The following is a 24,527-nucleotide window of genomic DNA, read 5'->3' as shown; positions in this document are numbered from 1 at the left end:
TCCCAAAAATAAATAAAAAACGTTGAAAAAAAAATTAAAAAAAAAAATTTTTAATAAAAAAATAAAAATAAAAAAATTTAGAAAGGAAAATCTTTAAACAGAAAATCAGCAAGGAAACAATGGCTTTGAATGACACACTGGATCAGATAGACTTGACAGATACATTCAGAACTTCCCATCCCAAAACAGCAGAATGAATGCACATTCTTTTCAAGTGCACATGCAATATTCTCCAGAATAGATCATATATTGGTTCACAAAACAGGCCTTAGGCAATATAAGAAGATTGAAGTTCTACCATGTTCCTTTTCTGACCACAATGTTACGAAACTAGATGTCAACCACAAGAAAAAATCCGGAAAGACCACAAATACATGGAAGTTAAATAACATGCTACTAAACAATGAATGGGTAAGCCAGGAAATAAGAGAAGAAATGAAAAAATACATGGAAACAAACGAAAATAAAAACACAACAATCCAAAATGTTTTGGATGCAGCAAAAGCAGCCCTAAGAGGGAATTATAGAGCAATACAGGACTACTTCAAGAAGCAAGAAAAGTCTCAAATAACCTAACTTTACACCTAAAGGAGCTGGAAAAAGAAAAACAAACAAAATCTAAAGCCAGAAGAAGGAAGGAAATAATAAAGATTAGAGAAGACACAAATGATACAGAAACTAAAAAACAATAAAACAGATCAATGAAACAAGGGGTTGTTCTTTGAAAAAATTAATAAAGTTGATAGCCCTCTAACCAAACTTATCAAAAAGGAAAGAGAAAGGAACCAACAGAAGAGAGAAAAGAAATAACAACCAACACCACAGAAATACAAACAATTATAAGAGAATATTATGAAATGCCATATGCCAACAAATTGGACAAACTAGAAGAAATGGGTAAATTTCTAGAAACATATAACTTCCCAAAACTGAAACAGGAAGAAATAGAAAACTTGAACAGAATAATAACTAGCAAGAAATTGAGTTAGTAATCAAAAAACACCTAACAAACAAAAGTCCAGGACCAGTTGGCTTCACAGAAGAATTTTACCAAACATTTGAAAAGTCAGGGGCTCCTGGCTGGCTCTGTGGGTTAAGTGTCCAACTCTTGATTTTGGTTCAGGTAATGATCTCATTGTCATGAGATCAATCCCTGCATCAGGCTCTGTGCTGTCAATGCAGAGACTGCTTGGGATTCTCTATTCCCCTCTCTTTCTGTCCCTCCCCCACTTGCATGTTCTCTCTCTCTCTCTCTCTCTCTCTCTCTCAAAATAAACAAACAAAAGCATAAAAAACAAAGAAGAGTTAATATCTTTTCTTCTCAAACTATTCCAAAAGATAGAAAAGGAAGGAAAACTTCCAAATTCATTCTATGAGGCCAGCATTACCCTGATACCAAAACCAGATAAAGACACACACACACATAAAAGAGAACTATAGGCCAATAACTCTGATGAATATCAATGCAAAAATCCTCAACAAAATACTAGCAAACAGAACCCAACGATACATTAAAAAAAATCATTCACCGTGATCATGTGGGATTTATTCCTGGGTTGCCATTGAGGTTCAATATTTGCTAATCAACCAATGTGATACATCACATTAATAGAAGAAAGAATAAGAACTATATGATCATTTCAATAGATGCAGAAAAAACATTTGACAAAGGACAACATGCATTCACGATGAAAAAACACAATAAAGTAGGTTTAGAGGCAACATATCTCAACATAATAAAGGCCATATATGAAAAACCCACAGGTAACATCATACTAAATGGAGGAAAACTGAGAGCTTTTCCTCTATGGTCAGGAACAAGACAGGAATGATGTCCATTCTCACCACTTTTATTCAACATAATGCTGGAAGTCCTACCCACAACAGACAACAAAAGAAATCAAAGATAGGGGTTTTTGCCACGACGGCAAGGATGGATGAAGCAGAGCAGCGAGTAAGTGACATAGAAGACAAAATTATGGAGAATAATGAAGCAGAAAAAAGAGGGAAACTAAGGCAAAAGAACATGATACAAGAATTAGAGAACTCAGTGACTTATTAAAAAGGAATAACATCCAAATCATAAGAGTCCCAGAAGATGAAGACAGAGAAAAAAGGGGAGAAGGTTTATGTGAACAAATTACAGCTGAAAACTTTTCTAATCTGGGGAAAGACACAGACATCAAAATCCAAGAAGCACTGAGAACTCCCATTAGATTCAACAAAAAACAACCATCAACAAGGCATATCATAGTCAAATTCACAAAATAAACAGACAAGGAAAGAATTATGAAAGCAACAAAGGAAAAAAGGTTCTTACCATACAAGGGAAGACAGATCAGGTTCACAGCAGACCTATCCACAGAAACTTGGCAGGCCAGCAAGGAGTGGCAGGATATATTCAACTTGCTGAATCAGAAAAATATGCAGCCAAGAATTCTTTATCAAGCAAGGCTATCATTCAAAATAGAAGGAGAGATAAAGAGTTTCCCAGACAAGGGGTGCCTGAGTGGTTCAGTTGGTTAAGCATCTGACTTTGGCTCAGGTCATGATCTCAGTTTGTGAGTTTCAGCCCTGCATTAGGCTCTATGCTGACAGCTCGAAGCCTGCTTCAGATTCTATATCTCCCTCTCTTTCTGCTCCTCCCTGCTCATGTTCTGTCTCTCTCTCTCTCTTTCTCTCTCTCTCTCTCTCAAAAATAAATAAATTAACTAACAAACATTTTTTAAAAATTTAATGAAAAAAAGAGATTCCCAAACAAAAAATAAAGGAGTTTGTGACCAAGAAATTTTAAGGAGGACTCTCTGAGGGAAGAAAAGATGAAACAAAACAAAAAGACCAAAAGCAACAAAGACTAGAAAGAACAAGAGAATACCACCAGAAACTCCAACTCTACAGGCAACACAATGGCAATAAATTCATATCTTTCAGTACTCACTCTAAATGTCAATGGACTAAACACTCCAGTCAAAAGACATAGAGTATCAGAATGGATAAGAAAACAAGATGCATCTATATGCTGTTTACAAGAGACCTATTTTAGACCTTAAGTCACCTTCAGAATGAAATTAAGGGGACAGAGAACCATCTATCATGCTAATGGTCACCAAAAGAAAACTGGAGTAGTCATACTTACTTATATCAGACAAACTAGATTTTTAAATAAAGACTGTAACAAGAGATGAAGAAGGGCGTTATATCATAATTAAGGGGTCTATCCACCAAGATCTAACATTGTAAAGATTTACGTCCCCAACATGAAGACACCCAAATATATAAACCAATTAATTATGAAACTCAAAATCAATGACAAGAAAAAATTCGGAAAGACCACAAATACTTGGAGATTAAAGAACATCCTACTAAAAAATATATGAGTTAGGGGCGCCTGGGTGGCGCAGTCGGTTAAGCGTCCGACTTCAGCCAGGTCACGATCTCGTGGTCCGTGAGTTCGAGCCCCGTGTCAGGCTCTGGGCTGATGGCTCGGAGCCTGGAGCCTGTTTCCGATTCTGTGTCTCCCTCTCTCTCTGCCCCTCCCCCGTTCATGCTCTGTCTCTCTCTGTCCCAAAAATAAAAAAATAAAGTTGAAAAAAAAAAAGAATATATGAGTTAACCAAGAACGTAAAGAGGAAATTAAAAAGTACATGGAATAAAATGACAGTGATAACACCACAGCCCAAAACCTCTGGGATGCAGCAACGGCAGTCATAAGAAGGAAGTATATAGCAATCCAGGCCTTCCTAAAGAGGAAAGAAAGGTCTCAGACACACAAAAAAACTTTACACCTTAAAAAGCTGAAAAAAGAACAGCAAATAAAACCCAAAACCATCAGAGGATGGGAAATAATAGAAATTAGAGCAGAAATCAATGATATCAAAATCAAAAGAGCAATAGAACAAATCAATGAAATCAGGAGCTGGTTCTTTGAAAGAATTAACAAAATTGACAAACCTCTAGCCAGATTGATCAAAAAGAAAAAGAAAAGGACCCAAATAAATAAAATCAAGAATGAAAGAGGAGAAGTCACAACCAACACTGTAGAAACACAAACAATAATGAGATATTATGAGCCAATATGCCAATAAATTGGGCAATCTGGAAGAAATGGACAAATTCCTAGAAACATATAAACTACTGAAACTGAAACAGGAAGAAATAGAAAATTTGACCAAACCCATAACAAGTAAAGAAATTGAATTAGGAATCAAAACTCTCCCCAAAAACAAGAGTCCAGGACCGGATGGCTTTCCAGGGGAATTCTACCAAACATTTAAAAATTAGTCAAACACCTATTCTTTTGAAGCTGTTCCAAAAAATAGAAAAGGAAGGAAAACTTCAAACTGAATCTACAAGGCCAACATTACCTTGATTCCAAAACCAGACAAAGTCCCCACTAAAAAGGAGAACTCAGACCAATTTCCCTTATGAACATGGATGCAAAAATTCTCAACAAGATACTAGCCAACTGGATCTAACAATACAGTAAAAGAATTAATCACCACAATAAAGTGGGATTTATACCTGGGATGCAGGGCTGGTTCAATATCCATGAATCAATCAATGTGATACATAACATTAATAAAAGAAAGGACAAGAACCACATGACCCTCTCAATAGATGCAGAGAAAGCATTTGGCAAAATACAGCATCGTTTCTTGACAAAAACCCTCGAGAGAATAGAGATAGAAGGATCACACCTCAAGACCATAAAAGCCATATATGAAAGACCCACCGCTAATATCATCCTCAGTGGGGAAAAACAGAGCTTTCCCCCTAAGGTCAGGAACACGACAGGGATGTCCAGTATTGCCACTGTTATTCAACATAGTATTGGCAGTCTTAGCCTCAGCAATCAGACAACACAAAGAAATGAAAGGCCTCCCAGTCAGCAAGGTTCAGTCAAACTTTCACTCTTTAAAGTCAGCATGATATTCTATGTGGAAAACCCAAAAGATTCCACCAAAAAACTGCTAGAACTGATCCATGAATTCAGCAAAGTCGCAGGATATAAAATTAATGCACAGATATCGGTTGCATTTCTATACACCAATAATGAAACAGCAGAAAAAGAAATCAATGAATTGATCCCATTTACAATTGCACCAAAAACCATAAAATACCTAGGAATAAACATAACCAAAGAGGTGAAAAATCTATGCACTGAAAACTATAAAAAGCTTATGAAAGAAATTGAAGAAGACACAAAAAAATGAAAAAAAATTCCATGCTCCTGAATTGGAAGAACAAACATTATTAAAGATTGATACTACCCAAAGCAATCTACATATTTGATGCAATCCCTATAAAAATAACACCAGCATTCTTCACAGAGCTAGAGCAAACAATCCTAAAATTTGTACGAAACCAGAAAAGACCTCGAATAGCGAAAGCAATCCTGAAAAAGAAAACTGAAGGTGGACGCATCACAATTCTGGACTTTAAGATGCATTACAAAGCTGTAATCATTAAGACAGTATGGTACTGGCACAAAAACAGACACTCAGATCAATGGAACAGAATAGAGCTCAGAAATGGACCCACAAACAATGGCCAACTAATTTTTGACAAAGCAAGAAAGAATATCCAATGGAATAGAGTCTCTTTCAGCAAGTGGTGCTGGGAAAACTGGACAGTGACATGCAGAAAAATGAACCTGCTCCACTTTCTTACACCATACACAAAAATAAACTCAAAATAGACAAAAGACCTAAATGTAAGACAGGAAGCCATCAAAATCCTCGAGGAGAAAGAGGGCAAAAACCTCTTTGACCTAGGCCGCAGCAACTTCTTACTGAACATGTCTCTGGAGGCAAGGGAAACAAAAGCAAAAATGAACTATTGGGACCTCATCAAAACAAAAAGCTTCTGCACGGCAAAGGAAACAATCAGCAAAACTAAAAGGCAACTGATGGAACGGGAGAAGATATTTGCAAATGACACATACCTTTGTTACTATCCAAAATCTATAAAGAAGTTATCAAACTCAACACCCAAAAAACAAATAATCCAGTGAAGAAATGGGCAAGACATGAATAGAGAAGACATCCAGATGGCCGACAGACACATGAAAAGATGGTCAACATCACCTATCACAGGGAAATAGAAATTAAACCACAATGGATACCACCTCACACCTGTCAGAATGGCTAACATTAACAATTCAGGCAACAACAGACGCTGGCGAGGATGCGGAGAAAGGAACCCTTTTGCACTGCTGGTGTGAATGCAAACTGGTGCAGCCAGACACTCTGGAAAACAGTATGGAGGTTCCTCAAAAAATTAAAAATAGAACTACCCTGGGGTACGTGGCTCAGTCGGTTAAGCATCAGTAAACTTCGGCTCAGGTAATGATCTCACAGCTCATGGATTTGAGACCTGTGACGGGCTCTGTTCTGACAACTCAGAGCCTGGATCCTGCTTCAGATTCTGTGTCTCCATCTCTCTCTGCCCCTCCCCCTCTTGCTGTCTGTCTCTCTGTCTCTCAAAAATAAATAAACATTTTTTTAATTAAAAAATAAGTAGAACCCTACGACCCAGCAATTACACTACTAGGTATTTATCCAAAGGATACAGGTGTGCTGTTTCGAAAGGGCACATGCACCCCAATGTTTATAACGGCACTGTCAACAATAGCCAAAGTATGGAAAGAGCCCAAATGTCCATCAACTGATGAAAGGATAAAGAAGATGTGGTATAGGGGCTCCTGGATGGCTCATTCAGTTAAGTGTCCGACTTAGGCTCAGGTCATGATCTCACAGTTTGTGGGTTCGAGCCCCGCATGGGGCTCTGTGCTGACAGATAAGAGCCTGGAGCCTGCTTCAGATTCTGTGTCTCCCTTTCTCTCTCTTCCCCTCCCCTGTTCACACTCTGTCTCTCAAAAAAAGAATCATTTAAAAAAAAAAAAAAAAGATGTGGTGTATATATAGACAATGGAATATTACTTGAAAGCAAAAAGAATGAAATCTTGCCATTTGCAACAAAGTGGATAGAGCTAAAGTATATCATGCTAAGCAAAATTAGAGAAAGACAAATATCAATGACTTCACTCATATGTGGAAATTAAAATACAAAACCGATGAACATAAGGGAAGGGAAATAAAAATAATATAAAAACAAGAAGGAGAACAAAACACAAGAGACTCTTAAATACAGAGAACAAACTGAAGTTTGCCAGAGGGGTTGTAGAGGGGGGGGATGGGCTAAGTGGGTAAGGGGCATCAAGGTCGACACTTGTTGGGATGAGCACTGGGTGTTATACATAGGGATGAATCACTGGAATCTACTCCTGAAATCATTATTGCACTACATGCTAACTTGGATGTAAATTAAAAAAAAAAAAAAAACAACAACAACAACAACAACTCTGGATGATTAGTAAAAAATATGGCATCAATATAAATGTTTGTTTTGTAGCCCAAATTTCTGGTGTACTTCTGTGGGGGATATCTTAAGATGTATTATAAAGGTTTGTGGAAATGGATTAGTATAATGATTGTTAGCTAATTGCCCAAATGAATTTCTCCCTTTCTTTCTACTAATGCAGTATTTCTAAGGTAATAGACAAGTTGAGTCACAGTAGTGGGTGGTTAGAAGGAATTATTTCTTGTGTGTAAAAAAAACCAATATCAAATAAATAAATAAATAAATAAATAAATAAATAAATAAATAAATGAAAAAAAAAAAACCAATAACTTAGGGGTGCCTGGGTGGCTCACTTGATTGAGCATCTGTTTTCGGCTCAAGTCATGATCTCATGATTTGTGAGTTCAATCCCTGCATCAGGCTCTATGCTGACAGCTTGGAGTCTGGAGCCTGCTTCAGATTCTGTGTCTCCCACTCTCTGTGCCCCTCCCCCACTCACACTCTGTCTCTCTCTCTCTCTCTCTCTCTTTCTCTGTACAAAATAAATAAACATTTAAAAAAATTTTTTTAAATAAAAATAACTTAAGAAATAATAAATCATTTTAAAAAATCAAAGGCATCCAAAATGGCAAGGAAGTGTGAAACTTTCACTATTTGCAGGTAACATGATGCTATACATAGAAAACCTGAAAATCTCTACCAAAAAACTGATAGAATTGATAAATGAATTCAGTAAAGTCATAAGATACAAAATCAACATACAGAAATCTGTTGCATTTCTATAAACCAATAATGAAGCAGCAGAAAGAGAAATTAAGGAATCAATCCCATTTACAATTGCACCAAGAACACAAAACACCTAGGAATAAACCTAACCAAATATTTGAAAGACCTGTACCCTGAAAACTATAAAACACTCATGAAAGAAATTGAAGATGACACAAAGAAATGGAAAGACATTCCATACTCATGGGTTGGAAGAACATACTGTTAAAATGTCTACACTACCCAAAGCCATCTACACATTCAGTGTAATCCCTATCAAAATAACATGAGCATTTTTCACAAAGCTAGAATAAATCCTAAGATGTATATGGTACCACAAAAGACCCTGCATACCAAAGCAATCTTGAAAAAGAAAAGGAAAGCCAGAGTCATCACAATTCCAGACTTCAAGTTATATTACAAAACTGTAGTAATCAAAACAGTATGGTACTGGCACAAAAATAGACACATAGATCAATAGAATAGAATAGAAAGCCAGAAATGAACCCACAATACATGGTCAATTAATCTTTGACAAAGCAGGAAAGAGTATCCAATTGGAAAAAGACTGTCTCTTCAATAAATGATGTTGGGAAAACTGGACCACAACATGCAGAAGAATGAAACTGGACCACTTTCTTACACCATACACAAAAGTAACCTCAAAATGGATGAAAGACCTAAATGTGAGACCTAAAAACATAAAAACTCTAGAAAAGAACACAGACAGTAACCTCTTTGACATGGGCTTTGGCAATTTCTTCCTAGATATGTCTCCCGAGGGAAAGGAAACAAAAGCAAAAATAAACTATTGGGACTACATCAAAATAAAAATCTTCTGTGGCACCTGGGTGGCTTCGGCCTCCAACTTCTGATTTCAACTGAGGTCATGATCTCATGGTTCAAGGGTTCAAGCCCTACATAGGGTTCTGTGCTTGCAGTATGGAGCCTGCTTGGGATTCTCTCCCTCTCTGCCTCTCTCTGCTCCTCCCCAGCTCATTTGCTTTCTCTCTCTTTCAAAGTAAATAAACTTTTAAAAAATTTTAATAAAAAAATAAATAAATCTTCTGCACAGTGAAGGAAATAATCAACAAAACTAAAAGGCAGCCTAAAGACTGGGAGAAGGTATTTGCAAATGACATACCCAATAAAGGATTAGTGTCCAAAATATATAAAGAACTTATAAAACTCAACACCCAGGAGCACCTGGCTGTCTCAGTCTGTAGCTGATGTGACTCTTGATCGTGGGGGTATTGAGTTTGAGCTCCACATTTGATGTAGAGTTTACTTAAAAACAAAACTCAACACTCAAAAAACGAATAATCCAATTAAAAAATAGTCGGAAGACATAAATAGACATTTTTACAAAGAAGACATCCAGATGGCCAACAAACCCATGAAAAGATGTTCAACATCACTTTCATCAGGGAAATACAAATCAAAACCACAATAAGATATCACCTCACATCTGTCAGGATGGCTAAAATCAACAACACAAGAAATAATGAGTGTTGGTGAGGATGTGGAGAAAGGGGAACCCTCATGCACTGTTGGTGGAAATGTAATTTGCTTCAGCCACTACAAAAAATAGTATGGAGGTTCCTCAAAAAATTAAAAACAGGGGCGCCTGGGTGGCTCAGTCGGTTAGGCATCCAACTTTTGATTTTGGCTCAGGTCACGATTTCACAGTTTATAAGTTCCAGCCCTGCTTCAGGCTCTGTGCTGGCAGTGTAGAGCCTGCTTGAGATTCTCCCTCTCTCTCTCTGCCCCTCCCATGCTCTCTCTCTGTCTCAAAATAAATAAATAAACTTTTAAAATATTCAAAATAGGGGCACCTGGGTGGCTCAGTCAGTTGAGGGTCTGACTTCAGCTCATGATCTCGTGGTTTGTGAGTTCAAGCCCCACGTTGGGCTCTGTAATGACAGCTCAGAGCCTAGAGCCTGCTTCGGATTCTATATCTCCCTCTCTCTCTGCCCCTCTCCTGCTCATGCTCTGTCTCTCAAAAATAAATAAACATTAAAAAATTTTTAATAAAAAATTAAAAATAGAATATCATATGACCCAGAAATTCTACTTCTGGGTATTTATCAGAAGAAAATGAAAACACTAACTCAAAAAGATACTTGCAACCCTATGTTCATTGCAGCATTATTTATAAGAGTCAATATATGGAAGCAACATATGTGCCCATCAACAGATGAATAGATAAAGAAGATATGGTGTATATACACAATGGAATATTACTCAGCCATAAAAATGAATGAAATCTTGTCATTCATGACAACCTGGATGGACCTAGAAGGTATTATGCTAAGTGAAACAAATAAGACTGTAAAAGACAAATATCAGATTATTTCACCTGTATGTGGGAACCAAAAAACAAAACCACCACCACCAAAACAGAAAAGAGATTCATAAATACAGAAAACAAACTGATGGTTGCCAAATGGGCAATAGGTGTATAGGTGAAGTAGGTAAAGGGTACAAACTTCTAGTTACAAAAATAAATAAATCTCAAAGATGAAAAGTATGGCATAGGGAATATAGTCAATAATATTGTGATAACTTTGTATGATGACAAATGGTAACTATATTGTGGTGACCATTTTGTAGTATACATAATTATAGCATCACTATATTGTATGCCTGAAACTAATATACTATATGTCAACTACACTGCAATTAAAAACTAGGACATATTCTATATCCATGCATGATAGGTGAGTATTTCTTAAATGTCTACTTTGACACACAATATGCCATTAAATATGACACTGAGGCATTTTCATTAATATTTATATAACAACTAAGACATTGGAATAATAGTTTTATTTCATTTTTATTTCTTTGAACACATTTAATGGGCTTTTTTATAAGTTCAGCATGAGTTAATTCTTATATGTACTTTCAGGTAAAAGTGAACATTCTTTTTCTTTCCATTCAAATATGCAACTGCTCTCACAACAGTTATTGAAAAGATAATTTTATTCCCATTGAATTACCTTTGCACAATTTGGAAATGCAATTTATTGTACAGAAGGGGGATTTGTTTCTACATTTTCTATTCTGTTCCATTGAATGACATAGCTATCCTTACTGCAATACTTCGTTGTCCTGATGACTGTAGCTTTACACTAAGTCTTGAAAGACTTGAAATCAGGTAGTATAGGTCTTCTGACTTTATCCTTTGTTTTTAAGATTTTTTTAGGTCTTGGGGACCCTGTGTGGCTCAACTGGTTAAGCATCTAACTTTGGCCCAAGTCATGATTTTATGGTTTGCAAGTATAAGCCCTACATAGGCTCTCTGCTGTCAGCATGAAGCCCGCTTTAGATCCTCTGTCCCCCTTTTTCTGCCCCTCCCCAGTTTGCACACGTGCATGTGCATGCTCTTTCTCCCTCTCTCCCTCTCTCAAAAATGCATATTTAAAAAAAAAAAAGATTGTTTTAGGTCTTTTGCATCTCCTGATTCTAAAATGTGTATATCCATTACATGTGTATACAAACATACGTATCTCTTTGTACACTTTAGAACCAGCTTGTCAATTTCTGCAAGAGCTTGCTGGGATTTTGATTGGGATTATGTTGAATCCATAGATTGATGTGGGCAAAATTGTCACTTTAACATTTAGTCTACTAATCCAAACTCATGGCATGTATCTCCACTTATTTCATTTTTCAGTTTCTATCAGCAATCTTTGGAGATTTTTTATATACAGTGTTTTGTAAATACGTATTTTGTTAAGTTTACCCATAAGTATTTTATTTTTATTGCTATCATAAATGGTATTATTTCTAAATTTCATTTTCTTAAAAGTTCATCACTATTACATAGACACAGAATTGATGTTTATATATTGACCATATATTCTATGACCTTGCTACATTCACTAACTTGGTTGTTGTTGTTCTCTGGTTCTCTAGCTTTCCAGGATATAGGCCCATTTGACTTTCCTTCACTGTCCAAAAATACCTGAAAGAGGCAGATTCCTAGTCCCATTTGTGCTGACTTTACAGGCATCTCAGCTATCCAAGGCTGTAGTGGTGAAGTGGTTGCAATAGTGGAACAAGATGACAAGTCCAGTATTGTCACTTTTATTTGGGATCAGACAGGAATACTTGTGTTAGAACTGTTTAACTGCACAGAATTCATAAAATAAGAAAAAAATTTAATATCAACACTTGGAAATATTTTTAAAAGTCTCTCTGACCCCTCTGGAATTTTCTATTTCCTTTTACTTCAGCTTCTCTATCCAGGAGACCCTTGGGAGCTGTGACTTCTGGTGTCCAGAGGTCTTCTCTGCCTCTCCCTCTGTGATTCCCTTGGTGCCACACTACCTCAGGGTGGCAACCCCAATCTGGCCAAGGACAAAACTGAAGTAATTTCCATTTCTTTCTTGCCAACGTGGGACATATTCTCGCTCGTGATTATTCTGATAATTCTTCTTGCACAAAAGACTTGTCTGTCAGGTCCCTGCTCAGCTTTTGGGGGAGGGGTGGTGGAGTAAGGGCATAGTAGATGGGAGGGCCTGGGACATTGTCAGAGCTGCGGGAAAAAGAGGAATCAGAAGAGCATCAGGGATAATGAAGGAACAGTGAAGAAAGGAGAGACTAAGTCAAGAAGGGTAAACAGAACAGCTGACCAATGCCTGAATTAGCTGTTTATATACACAAAAACGCTCTTATTGACATAGATTAAAATGTCATGATAAAATTTCAGACTTCCAGACAAAACTATAGTAGTTAAAACAAAATAGTATTGGCACAAAAAAATAGATGCATAGATCAATGGAGCATAATAATAGAAAGCTCAGAAATAAACCTACAGTTATGTGGCCAATTAATTTTCAACATAGCAAGAAAGAATATGCAGTGGGGGAAAAGGCAGTGTCTTTGACAAATAGTGTTGAGAAAACTGGACAGCAACATGCAGAAGAATGAAACTGGACCACTTTCTTACACCATACACAAGAGTAAACTCAAAATGGATTAAGGGCCAAATGTGAGACCTGAAACCACAAAAATCCTAGAGGAGAACACAAGCAGTAACCTCTTTGACATGGGCCATAGCAACTTCTCCCTAGATATGTCTTCTGGGGGAAGGGAAACAAAAGCAAAACAAACTATTGGGACTACATCAAAATAAAAAGTTCCTGCACAGCAAATAGTATCCCAAATATATTTTAAAGTTATACAACCCAACATCCATAAAACAAAGAATCCGATTAAAAAATAGGTGGGAGACATGAAGAGACATTTCTCCAAAGAAAACATCCAGATGGCCAACCGACACATGAAAAAATACTCAACATCACTCATCATCAGGGAAATGCAAATCAAAACTACAATGAGATTTCACCTCACACCTGTCAGAATAGCTAAAATCAACAACACAAGAAACACAAGTGTTGGTGAGGATGTGGAGAAATAGAACCCTCGTGCATTGTTGATGGGAATGTAAACTGATGCAGCCACTATGGAAGATATTATAGAGGTTTCTCAAAAAATAAAAAAAAAGAACTACCCGGTGACCCAGTAATCATACTACTGGGTATGCACTCAAAGAATACAAAAACACTAATTCAAAGGGATACATGGATCCCTGTATTTATTGCAACATTGTTTACGATAGCCAAATTATGGGAGCAACCTAAGTGCCCATCAATAGATGAATGGATAAAGAAGATATAGTATATATATGCAGTGTAGTATAATTCAGCCATAAAAAAGAAGGAAACCTTGCCATTTGCAACAACATGAATGGATCTAGAGAGTATAATGCTAAGCGAAACAAGCCAGTCAAGAGAAAGACAAATACCATATGATTTCACTCATATATGGAATTTTAAGAAACAAAACAAATGAACAAAGGAACAAAAAGAGAGACAAACCAACACAGACTCTTACTGTAGAGAACAAACTGATGGTTATCAGAGGGGAGGTGGGTAGGGGGATGGATGAAATAAGTGAAGGAGATCAAGAATACACTTATCTTGAAAAGCTCTGAGTAATGTATGGACTGGTTGAATCACTATACTGCATACCTGAAACCAATATAACACTATATATTATCTATGTGGAATTAAAATTTTCAACTTTAAATGATTAAAAGCAAATAGGAAAGTATACTCAAATGCTGAAAAGCAGGACTGCCAGCTCTAGAGCCATCTGAGGATTCTTCACAAGGATGCTAGACTCCAGAGAGTCAGGCCTCCAAAGGTGACCTCTATGGTGAAGAGTTCCTTTTACCAAAGCAGATAGTTTTTCTCAAGGCTAGCTTGCTGGAAAAAGAGGCTCTAGAACAGAGGTCTTTGAGCTAGATGGCTCAATCTAGTGTGAGAGAAAGCCAGGTGATTTCGAGATGTGTGGATCAGGAAGGAAAAAAGGGCCCAGACAGGTCTGGCAAGCCACCTGTGCTTTTCCCTATTCCAGATCCAAGAGAGGCTGCAGTGACCCAGTAGATTTTGTGGATCACCTCCTTCCTGAAGGGGCTGGACTCCAACTGGCTTAGCTGATCAAAGGTATTATCAGTGGAAGTAGTTAAGCAGTGGGGACTCCAGGGGATTTGCCAAACAAAGCTTTGTAGAAGGGGCAGGAGCAAGTCTCTGCACCTGGAGAGAGTGCCCACTGGACTTTTTTATATGGCCCATGGCTTCTGTGTGGCAGGTGAAAGAGGCGGTAGGGAATGTGTCCAGGAATGGAATCATATGCCAACTTTTCAGAGGGTCTGAGGCCACCAAGAGTCAAAAGGGTCCAGACTGAGCATCTGAAAAAAAGGCCCATGGAGTCCACAAAAGGCCTTAGGGAGAGGGAGTAGGTATGAGATCTGATTCTGCAGACTGTCAGGATGGCTATGCCCTGATACTGCTTGACTTCCCACTAACATTGTACTGGCACTCAGCATAGTAGCCTAGCATCTTTTTTTTTTTTTTTTTTTTTTTTTTTTTATTAAGATGCTCACTTTATTGAAGTGGTCTGGGACCAAACCCACAATGTCTCTAAGGTATGTTCCTATATGTATTTGTGAATTTGGTTTTTAAAAAATTTATTGGGTTATCATTGCCAATAGATATCAAACTAAAGTCGTTTTATAGCTTACTTTTTAAAAATTTAATTTATTCTTTAATTTACATCCAAGTGAGTGAGCATATGGTGCAACAATGATTTCAGGAGTAGATTCCTTAATGCCTCTTCCCCATTTAGCCCATCCCCCCTCCCACAACCCCTCCAGTAACCCTCTTTTTGTTCTCTATATTTAAGAGTCTCTTATGTTTCTTCCCCCTCCCTGTTTTTATATTATTTTTGTTTCCCTTCCCTTATGTTCATCTTTTTTGTATCTTAAAGTTCTCATTATGAGTGAAGTCATATGATATTTGTCTTTCTCTGACTGACTAATTTTGCTTAGCATAATACCCTCCAGTTCCATCCACATAGTTGCAAATGGCAAGATTTCATTCTTTTTGATTGCCGAGTAATACTCCATTGTCTATATGTACCACATCTTCTTTTTTTTTTTTTTTTTTTTTTTTTTTTTTTTTTTCAACGTTTTTTATTTATTTTTGGGACAGAGAGAGACAGACAGAGCATGAACGGGGGAGGGGCAGAGAGAGGGAGACACAGAATCGGAAACAGGCTCCAGGCTCTGGGCCATCAGCCCAGAGCCCGACGCGGGGCTCGAACTCACGGACCGCGAGATCGTGACCTGGCTGAAGTCGGACGCTTAACCGACTGCGCCACCCAGGCGCCCCTATGTACCACATCTTCTTTATCCATTCATCCATCGATGGACGTTTGGGCTCTTTCCATACTTTGGCTATTGTTGATAGTGCTGCTCTAAGCATTGGGGTGCATGTGTCCCTTCGAAACAACACACCTGTATCCCTTAGGTAAATACTTAGTAGTGCAATTGCTGGGTCATAGGGTAGTTCTATTTTTAATTTTTTGAGGAACCTCCATACTGTTTTCCAGAGTGGCTGCACCAGTTTGCATTCCCACCAACAGTGCAAAAGAGATCCACTTTCTCTGTATCCTCGACAACATCTGTTGTTGCCTGAGTTGTTAATGTTAGCCATTCTGACAGGCGTGACGTGGTATCTCATTGTGCTTTTGATTTGTTTTTCCCTGATGATGAGTGATGTTGAGCACTTTTTCATGTGTCTGTCAGCCATCAGGATGTCTTCTTGGAGAAGTGTCTATTCATGTCTTTTGCCCATTTCTTCACTGGATTATTTGTTTTTTGGGTGTTGAGTTTGATAACTTCTTTATAGATTTTGGATACTAACCCTTTATCTGATATGTCATTTGCAAATATCTTCTCCCATTCCGTCGGTTGCTTTTTACTTCTGCTGATTGTTTCCTTCTCTATGCAGAAGCTTTTCATTTTGATGAGGTCCCAATAGTTCATTTTTGCTTTTGTTTCCCTTGCCTCCAGAGACATGTTCAGTAAGAAGTTGCTGCGGCCTAGGTCAAAGAGGTTTTTGCCTGCTATCTCCTCGAGGATTTTGATGGCTTCCTGTCTTACATTTAGGTCTTTTGTCCATTGTGAGTTTATTTTTGTGTATGGTGTAAGAAAGTGGAGCAGGTTCATTTTTCTGCATGTCACTGTCCAGTTTTCCCAGCACCACTTGCTGAAGAGACTGTGTTTATTTCATTCGATATTATCTCCTGCTTTGTCAAAAATTAGTTGGCCATGTATTTGTGGGTCCATTTCTGGGTTCTCTATTCTGTTCCATTAGTCTGAGTGTCTGTTTTTGTGCCAGTACCATACTGTCTTGATGATTACAGGTTTGTAATACAGCTTGAAGTCCGGGATTGTGATGCCTCCTGCTTTGGTTTTCTTTTTCAAGATTGCTTTGGCTATTCAGGGTCTTTTTTGCTTCTATACAAATTGTAGGATTATTTGTTCTAGCTCTATGAAGAATGCTGGTGTTATTTTGACAGGGATTGCATTGAATATGTAGATTGCTTTGGGTAGTGTTGACATTTTGACAATCTTTGTTCTTCCTATCCAAGAGCATGGAATATTTTTCCTTTTTTTGTGTGTGTCTTCTTCAATTTCTTTCATAAGCTTTCTATAATTTTCAGTGTATAGATTTTTCACCACTTTGGTTGGATTTATTCCTAGGTAATTTATGGTTTTTGGTGTGCCCCAGCTTCTTCCTTCCTCCATGGAGATGCCCCAGCTCCAATGCTTCTGCTCCTCTCTGGCTTTTCCAGTTGCCCCCATGGCTCCTCGGGAGCAACTCTGCTTTTACCCTCATACTCGATCTACCCTGATTCCTCCAGGGAGCTGACCTGTTCCGTCTGCCCTGTGTCAGCCTGTATGGCAGGTCTGCCAACATGGCTTACCAGAACATGAACTCCTGGTGTGACCTGAGAGCATAAAGATAGGAAATGTCTTGTCTGGTGTCGGACAGCTGACTAGAAGCAGAGTCAGGGTAGAAATCAGATCCCCAAACCCCAGGACTTAATTAGACATGTAGCATGGTACATAGAATAGTGGCCTACCAAAGATGCCCACCCTCCGATCCCTAGAACCTTACATGGCAAAAGGGGATTTGCAGATGTAATTAAAGTTATAAATCCTGAGATGGGGAGATTATCCTGCATTATTCTGGTGGGTACAGTTTAATCACATGAGTCTCTAAAAGCAGAGAGCTTCTCCCGGCTTGCTCAGAGAGATGAAATGGAAGAAGAAGAAGAGATTCAAAACATGAGCGGGACCCTTGTATTGCTGGCTTTAAAGATGAAGAAGGAGCCCAGATCCAAGAAATGTGAGCCCTCAGCTGACAGCAGCAAGAAAAGAAGACCTTGGTCCTACAAACGCAGGGATCTGAATTCTGCCAACAAGGCACATGAGCAAGGAAAGCCTCCAGAAAACAGCCTGCCTGACAGCAGGTGAGATTTACATTGGACGAATGAGCTGAGAAACAATAAGACAATAAATGTGGGTTCTTTCGGTTTGTGGTAATTTTTTATAACAGCCACAGAAAACTAATTCAGATACATACTCAAAGGTTCACAGCACCCAAAGAAGAGCCCAAAGAGCAGACTCCAGAAAGGGTAGGAGCCCAGACATCTCTGGCATCCTATGTACCAGAACCTTGAAGGGTGCCATGAGATGACTGGGCTACATTCTCATTCAATGTCTGCCATGTCTCCACATAAGTTTCCAGTTCATGAGAGAGAATTCACTCTTCCAGCAGGGCCCATACCAATCCTGGTGGTCAGGGGACAGGACCATGTGATTGTCATCACCATATGTGGGGTTGTGGAGATGAGTCTTTCCTAGGAGGAAGGACTATGGATTAGCCAAAACACCAGTTGCTCACTGGTAGTGTTCAGGCACATTCTTCTATAAAAAGTGTTTGAATGATGGTTCTTCACTGGGATTTCTATGGTCACACAGGCCTGGGAGTAAAGATATTGTCATAATAATGGTCACCACTTATTTGTTCTGTGACTCTGCCTCTACCCTTCTGCAGGGAAGTTTTATTGTATTTATATAATGTTCTCTGAGGGTGGTGATGGAAGTGTTTCATTGGGTTCTGTGTAACTAGCCTCTGTGGAGTGCCTGTCACTTAGTCTATCGGTGGAATGAGTGGCCCATTCTTCCTGTCTGCTCCATAGGCCATTCTTCCTGTCTGTCCACATGTCCAAAGGACATGTGCCATTGTCTTCTCCTCTGGCTGCCGGGGTGATCTCTCTTGTCCTTTGTAACACCACAGACAGTAACCTAGCCTCTAATGTGGGCACACTCACAGCTCTGCTTCTGGCAGCCACCGCGAGATCTCAGGGTTGGGGGTAACAAATGACATTGGCATTTGTTACTATGGAAACTATTCACAGCTGTGTTAGTGGTTCTTTGACATCTCAACCTCCCACAGAGGCTGAAATGAAAAAAACATTCTTTCTGCCTTTTGTGTTTCTCTCTACCCTTTGCATGAGTTCTGTGAAATACCACTAGTTGCCTACTGAATGACCAATCTTCCCTTCCTTCCTAAAAATAGTGTCTTCAATTTTTAGCTAGACACATTTCTGTCAAGGAAAACACCTGCAGTCCCCAGACTCTTTTGCAACACAGTGTCTGTGTTCCAGCCACTGAGATATTAGTGGAATAGTCCTGTGCAGCTTCCAGTAAAGATGGGGCCTTTTTTGCTCCTTACTCCTGGCTAAAATACAGATGTGATGGTGTGGTACAATAAATAATTTGTCTGGTCTTTGTGCTGGGTTCCTGGCATCAAGCTTCAAAAAAGTTTGGGATCTCCTGGATGAGGAGGGTGACTTTGTTATGTTAATGAGATGATTCCTGGTGGGCCTTTAGATAGCTCTAGGATGGGGCAGAGGGCTGGGGCTTTCAGCTCTGGTGTTGGAAAAGGGGCTGGAGATTGAGTTCAGTCATCTGGCCAATGATTTCATTGCTCATGCTTACATAGTGAAATACGACTATAGATTCTAGACATTGAAGTTCAGAGAAGTTTCCTGGCTGATGAACACACTGATGTGCTAGGAGGGTGATGCACCCCAATTCTGTGAGAAGAGGGCATACAAGATCTGCATTTCCTCTCAGATCTCACCCTATGTGTGTCCTTGACAATAAAACTGTAATTGTAACTACAGTGCTTTCCTGAGTTTCATGAGTCATTCTGGTGAGTTTTTAAACAAATTTGTGGGAACCCCCCAAATTTGTAGCCAATTAGAGGTGCGAGTGGCCTGGGGACCCCCTGAAATTTATTGCTGGGGGCAATAAGTGAGGGCAGTCTGGGGAGGACTCTGCCCCCAACCTGGGGAGGCCTACACTAATGGGTGGTTAGTGTCTCGACTGAATTGCAGTCCACTTAGCACTAGACCAGCTGGGGTGGAACCAGAGTAATAGATGGCTAGAGCTGGTGCTGCCAACTTGGATCATGAAATTTGACAAAGCAGGAGACAGCAACTGGGATCTTTGTAGATGGCATGGCCACTGTATCACCTCTCAACTGCCTGCCTTCAGGTTCACACCTCACCTTGACAGGGTTAGGCTGCTACAGTGAGACTCACTCAAGTTAATGTGAATTTATCAACAGGTTGGGCATGGCTGTAAAGAAGATGGGTTCACTCTGGCTCATCTGTATATGCAGATGCTGTAGTTGAAGACACACAAACCTCCTCTGGGTCAGTTCTAGAGACTGAGTCAGCTGGTTGCTCTGGCTTTCTTTTTCTTCTTTAATGTTTATTTATTTATTTTTGAGAGAGAGAGAGAGAGAGAGAGAGAGAGAGAGAGAGAGAGATACCGCAGGGAGGGGAAGAGAGAGAAGGACACAGAGAATCCCAAGCAGGCTCTATCCTGTCAGCACAGAGCCCAGTGCTGGGGCTTGAACTCAATGATCGTCAGATCACGACCTGAGCTGAAATCAAGAGTCAGACGCTTAACCAACTGAGCCACCCAGGTGCTCTGGTTGCTCTGACTTTCTAAGAGGTAATTGTCCATCTCCCACCCACTGCCTAATGAATTGGCCCTTATCTGTTTCTGCTTCTATGGTTTCTCCCTACTTCCAGTTGTCCTTGGGAACTCTATGCTGCTCTTTTCTGTCTATGGCTGCAGCCTGTTTCTGGCTCAGTTTTCTTATGGTTTTCATTGATGCTCAAGCTTTTCAGCTTCTGTTCCTTCTCTTCTTCTATATATTTCAAATTCTACTTTCAAATTCTGGAGAATTGAGACGTTTGGTCAATTACATTCCTTCTAGTTTGGACAGTATATTCCTTCAGGACAGCCTATAGAATAGATGCCCTAGGATCAGATGCCACTCTACTCTGAGTGTATTAGTTAGCTATTGCTGAATAACAAATCACCACAAACTCAGCAGCTTAAAACAACACATGTGTTATCTCAATTTCTGTGGGTCAGGAGCCCAGGTGTATCTTAGCTTCATTCTCTGCTTATAGTTTCAAAGTCTACAATTACAAGTATCAGCTGGACTAAGTTCTCATCCAGAAGCTTGACTAAGTAAGAATCAGCTTCAAAGCTCACCCAGGTTGTTGGCAGAATTAATTCCCTCGGTGTGTAGGCTTGAAGGTCTAAGCCCTTGCAAGTGTTTTCTGGAGGCCACCCTCAAATCCTAGAGGTTGCTTACAATTCCTACAAGCCACCTACAGTCCCTTGCCATGTCGCTTGGCTGTTTCATCAGCCCAGGTAGGAGCCTCTAGATCAGGTGTGGCAGCAAGACAGTCTCATAGAATATGACATGTCATGGAGTGGCATTTCGTCACCTTTGTCATATTCTATTGGTTACAACAAATCACGGGTCCTCCTCATACTCAAGGGAAAGGAATTATACAAGGGAATAAACACCAGGAGGAGGATCATGAGAGGTCATTCTAGTGTCTGCCCACCACACCTAGCATACATGCATTTGGGGTAGGGACAGTGGTACAGAATGTGGTGCCAGGAGGAGACAGATGCTGAGTCTGGCCTCAGTAATAAACAGATGAAGGTCATAAAGACAATGGATATAAGAAAGTTCAAAAACATCACATCCTTTATATCTATAGTTCATTTAATCTATACAAAAAGATTGAGATAGGTAACGGTATTCTCCCTTTACAGATGAGCAAACAAGAAGGGACTAGGTTTCTCTGTATGAAGAGCTGGGCCAATGGGAGTTTCTGGACTTAGAGGAACTGCAAAGAGTATCATTGGACCACTGAGGCTCTTACAGACTGAGAACCATTGGGGTCCAGTGCCAAAGGCATTGTTTACATCACAAACACGTATAGGCCACCTGCTGACACTTGACTGACCACCACAGGACACTTGCATTGAGAACCTGTGCCCTTTGTTGGCAGAGGGGAGTAGTTACTTCCCCTTCTTTAGATAACCACCTAGTAGATGCATACCTGTTGGTGTCTCTGCTCAATCCATCAAAACTGTCTTGTATGGGCAACATCATTTTCAAGAATCCAAGAGAGTAATGAGTCCCTGAAACTGATAGGGGGCTTGAATACCTGAGATATATGGAAGATTCATCCCAGCCAGGGCAACAGGAGGTTGTCTTCAGCACACCAAGCCCAGTAGATGGGGATTCTAAAACCTAGCAACACAACCATGGATTTTCCTTCAAGTGTACATGATATGAAGGATTGGAGATATGCATGAATACAGCAGCAGAGACTATCCCTAGTAACTAAAGAAAACTCAGATTTCACTCATGTACTCTGACTTGTTTGTGACTAGACTCAGCAAACATTTATTGAATTCTTCCTGTTTATTGGAGATATAAAGATCAGTGGTTTCTTTGCCTACTCCAGGAGAAATACAGAGTAGACAGTGCTACATTAGAGGTACTGAAGAAGTTCCAGGAAGTATCCTGTGGAGGAGAAGGGAGGAGAGGAATTCAGGGAAGGCTTGTAGTAGATAATAAATCCTTTTCTTTCCAGTTAGGTAGCGTAGAATCAGCAGGACTCTACCGGATGATCACTGAAGGTTGAGGCCTTTATAGAAGGCATGTCAGTCTTGAGCAAAACTCTGGAAGTCAAGCTGTTTGGAGATTTGGTGGAAACTACTGTTGAGAGAGTATCCTATGTTTGGGTAGGAGGGATTAAATTATTAAGACCTTGAATACTGGATTTAGAGATTTATTCTGAAGTTACTGAACGCCAAGGATGGGAAGAATGGACTCAGATTAATGTTTTAGAAAAATAACTGTGGAGGACAGATTGGGGGCAGGATGAGATTCACATGGGGGCACTCATTACAGCACTGCTCTAATCCAGACAAGAAATAGTGAAAGCTTGAGCCAAGGCTATGGTAACCATTGGAAAAGGGGTATAGAGGTACATATGGTGATGTTAGGAGATGGAAAAGTGGAAAATAACAACAATAAAACCACAGGCAGAGAGGATGGTGATGCCATTCATCAAACCCAGAAATCAGGAGTACATACATGAGACAAATCAATAAAGGTGTTCTATCGGTTACTTTTCAGGGGGTTGTAAGACATATTTGTGGACCTGTAAGTGTACAACTATGAGAGAAGTCACATTGTGTAGATAAGATTTTGAGTCATTTTCAAGAATGATATTTGAAAGTGTGAGAGTGCATTAAACCAGTTAGGAAGATAGTATAAATCAGAAGATGATTGGAGCCTTGGAGAAGGCTGTATTTGTAAGAAAGAAGAGGTACCATGGAGTTTGATAAGGATAGGAGTAGAACAAGGAGAAAGCGTGGTTATAGAGGCCAAGGGAAGAACACTTTAAGGAGGAATTACTGTCAACAAGGTAGAGGAGATGAGAACTAAGCAAGGACCACTGGGTGAAGTAGGTCACTGGCAACTTTTGGGGAGTAGTTTGAGAAGAGTGGCAGGAGCAGAATCCAACAAGGGGTAGAGACTGCCTAAGGAGAGAGCAGACTAAAGTATATCACATCAGTTACTTTCAGAAGAAATCTGAGAAGGGAAGAAAGTGAGAAAATGGCTTGAGGAAGGAGAGGGGTACTTGAGGCTCATCTTTGTTGCCTTGAGCTACTATCGTCCTACCAATCAGTTATCTTACAGAACTGTGCACGATAGAAAGGAGAGATTTAAGCCCCTCTTATTTCTAACTTGTCACAAAAGTCCAGGCCTAAATTACCATCTGGGAAAGGAGGAGGGGAACATAATACAGATCCAAATTTTGCTTCCCCAGTTTTCGCTAAGACTTCTACAGGTGTACAAACTCCAATCTTCCACCCCAAACAAAACAACAAAGCAACACCATCCCCCTTGGCTTCTTTGTAATCTGGAAAAAACTGAGCAAGTGCACAGTGCCCGAGCCTTGCGTCAGGATCCCCTCTCTAGCCGGCCTGATTCAACCCGAGGGTGTACCGCTCTGGGGCGGCCCAGCCCGGTGCGCAGTGCCTGAGGCGGCGCGCTCGGCGCAAACCCCACAGAATAGCTCCAGTTCAGCGCACCCGATTCTCCCACGATGCTTAGGCTTTGCTAGCCGTGGTTGGCCTTCGGTGGTGACATCAAGTCCCACACACCGCGCGGGGAAGTGAGCACAGTCAGGAAAACCCTCGGCCCTGCCTGCGGCCTCTTCGGCCCGCTGCAGTCGGTCTCCATTACCCTTTTCCCGTGCCGCACCTCCATGGGGAAAATGCAACCTAGTGCCATCAGCTGAGGCAAAGGGGTGGGATTCACTACCTTTTTACTAAGCAAAGAGAAAAGGCAGAATCCACTCTAGGCAGCAAAGGGGTGTGTTACACGGGCCGGGTCGCCCGGAGGTCCCGCCCAGGCCCGCCCTCCTGGCACCTGAGACTACATTTCCCACAGGACCCCGCGGCTCCGAGGGGCAGGCTCGTCCGCTCTCCGGCTCATACTGGGCGGTGACTGGCTTCCCCAGAGGGAGGAGGGGTCTACCCCAGCCAATAGATGAGAGGCTCGTTACGG

General features: G+C 40.0%; 1 pseudogene; it reads right to left on the bottom strand.

Annotated features, from left to right (window-relative positions):
• The window catches only part of LOC144617020 (DNA sliding clamp PCNA pseudogene), a 28,125-nt pseudogene extending 10,741 nt beyond the window's left edge, over nt 1-17,384 (bottom strand).
• Between the last annotated feature and the right edge of the window lie 7,143 nt (nt 17,385-24,527).

The sequence above is a fragment of the Panthera onca genome, chromosome C1 (assembly GCF_046562875.1).
Source record: "Panthera onca isolate mPanOnc1 chromosome C1, mPanOnc1 haplotype 2, whole genome shotgun sequence".
NCBI classification, from domain to species: Eukaryota; Metazoa; Chordata; class Mammalia; order Carnivora; family Felidae; genus Panthera; species Panthera onca.
Note: the sequence above shows the minus strand (reverse complement) of the source record. Positions and strands in the feature narration are given on the sequence as shown.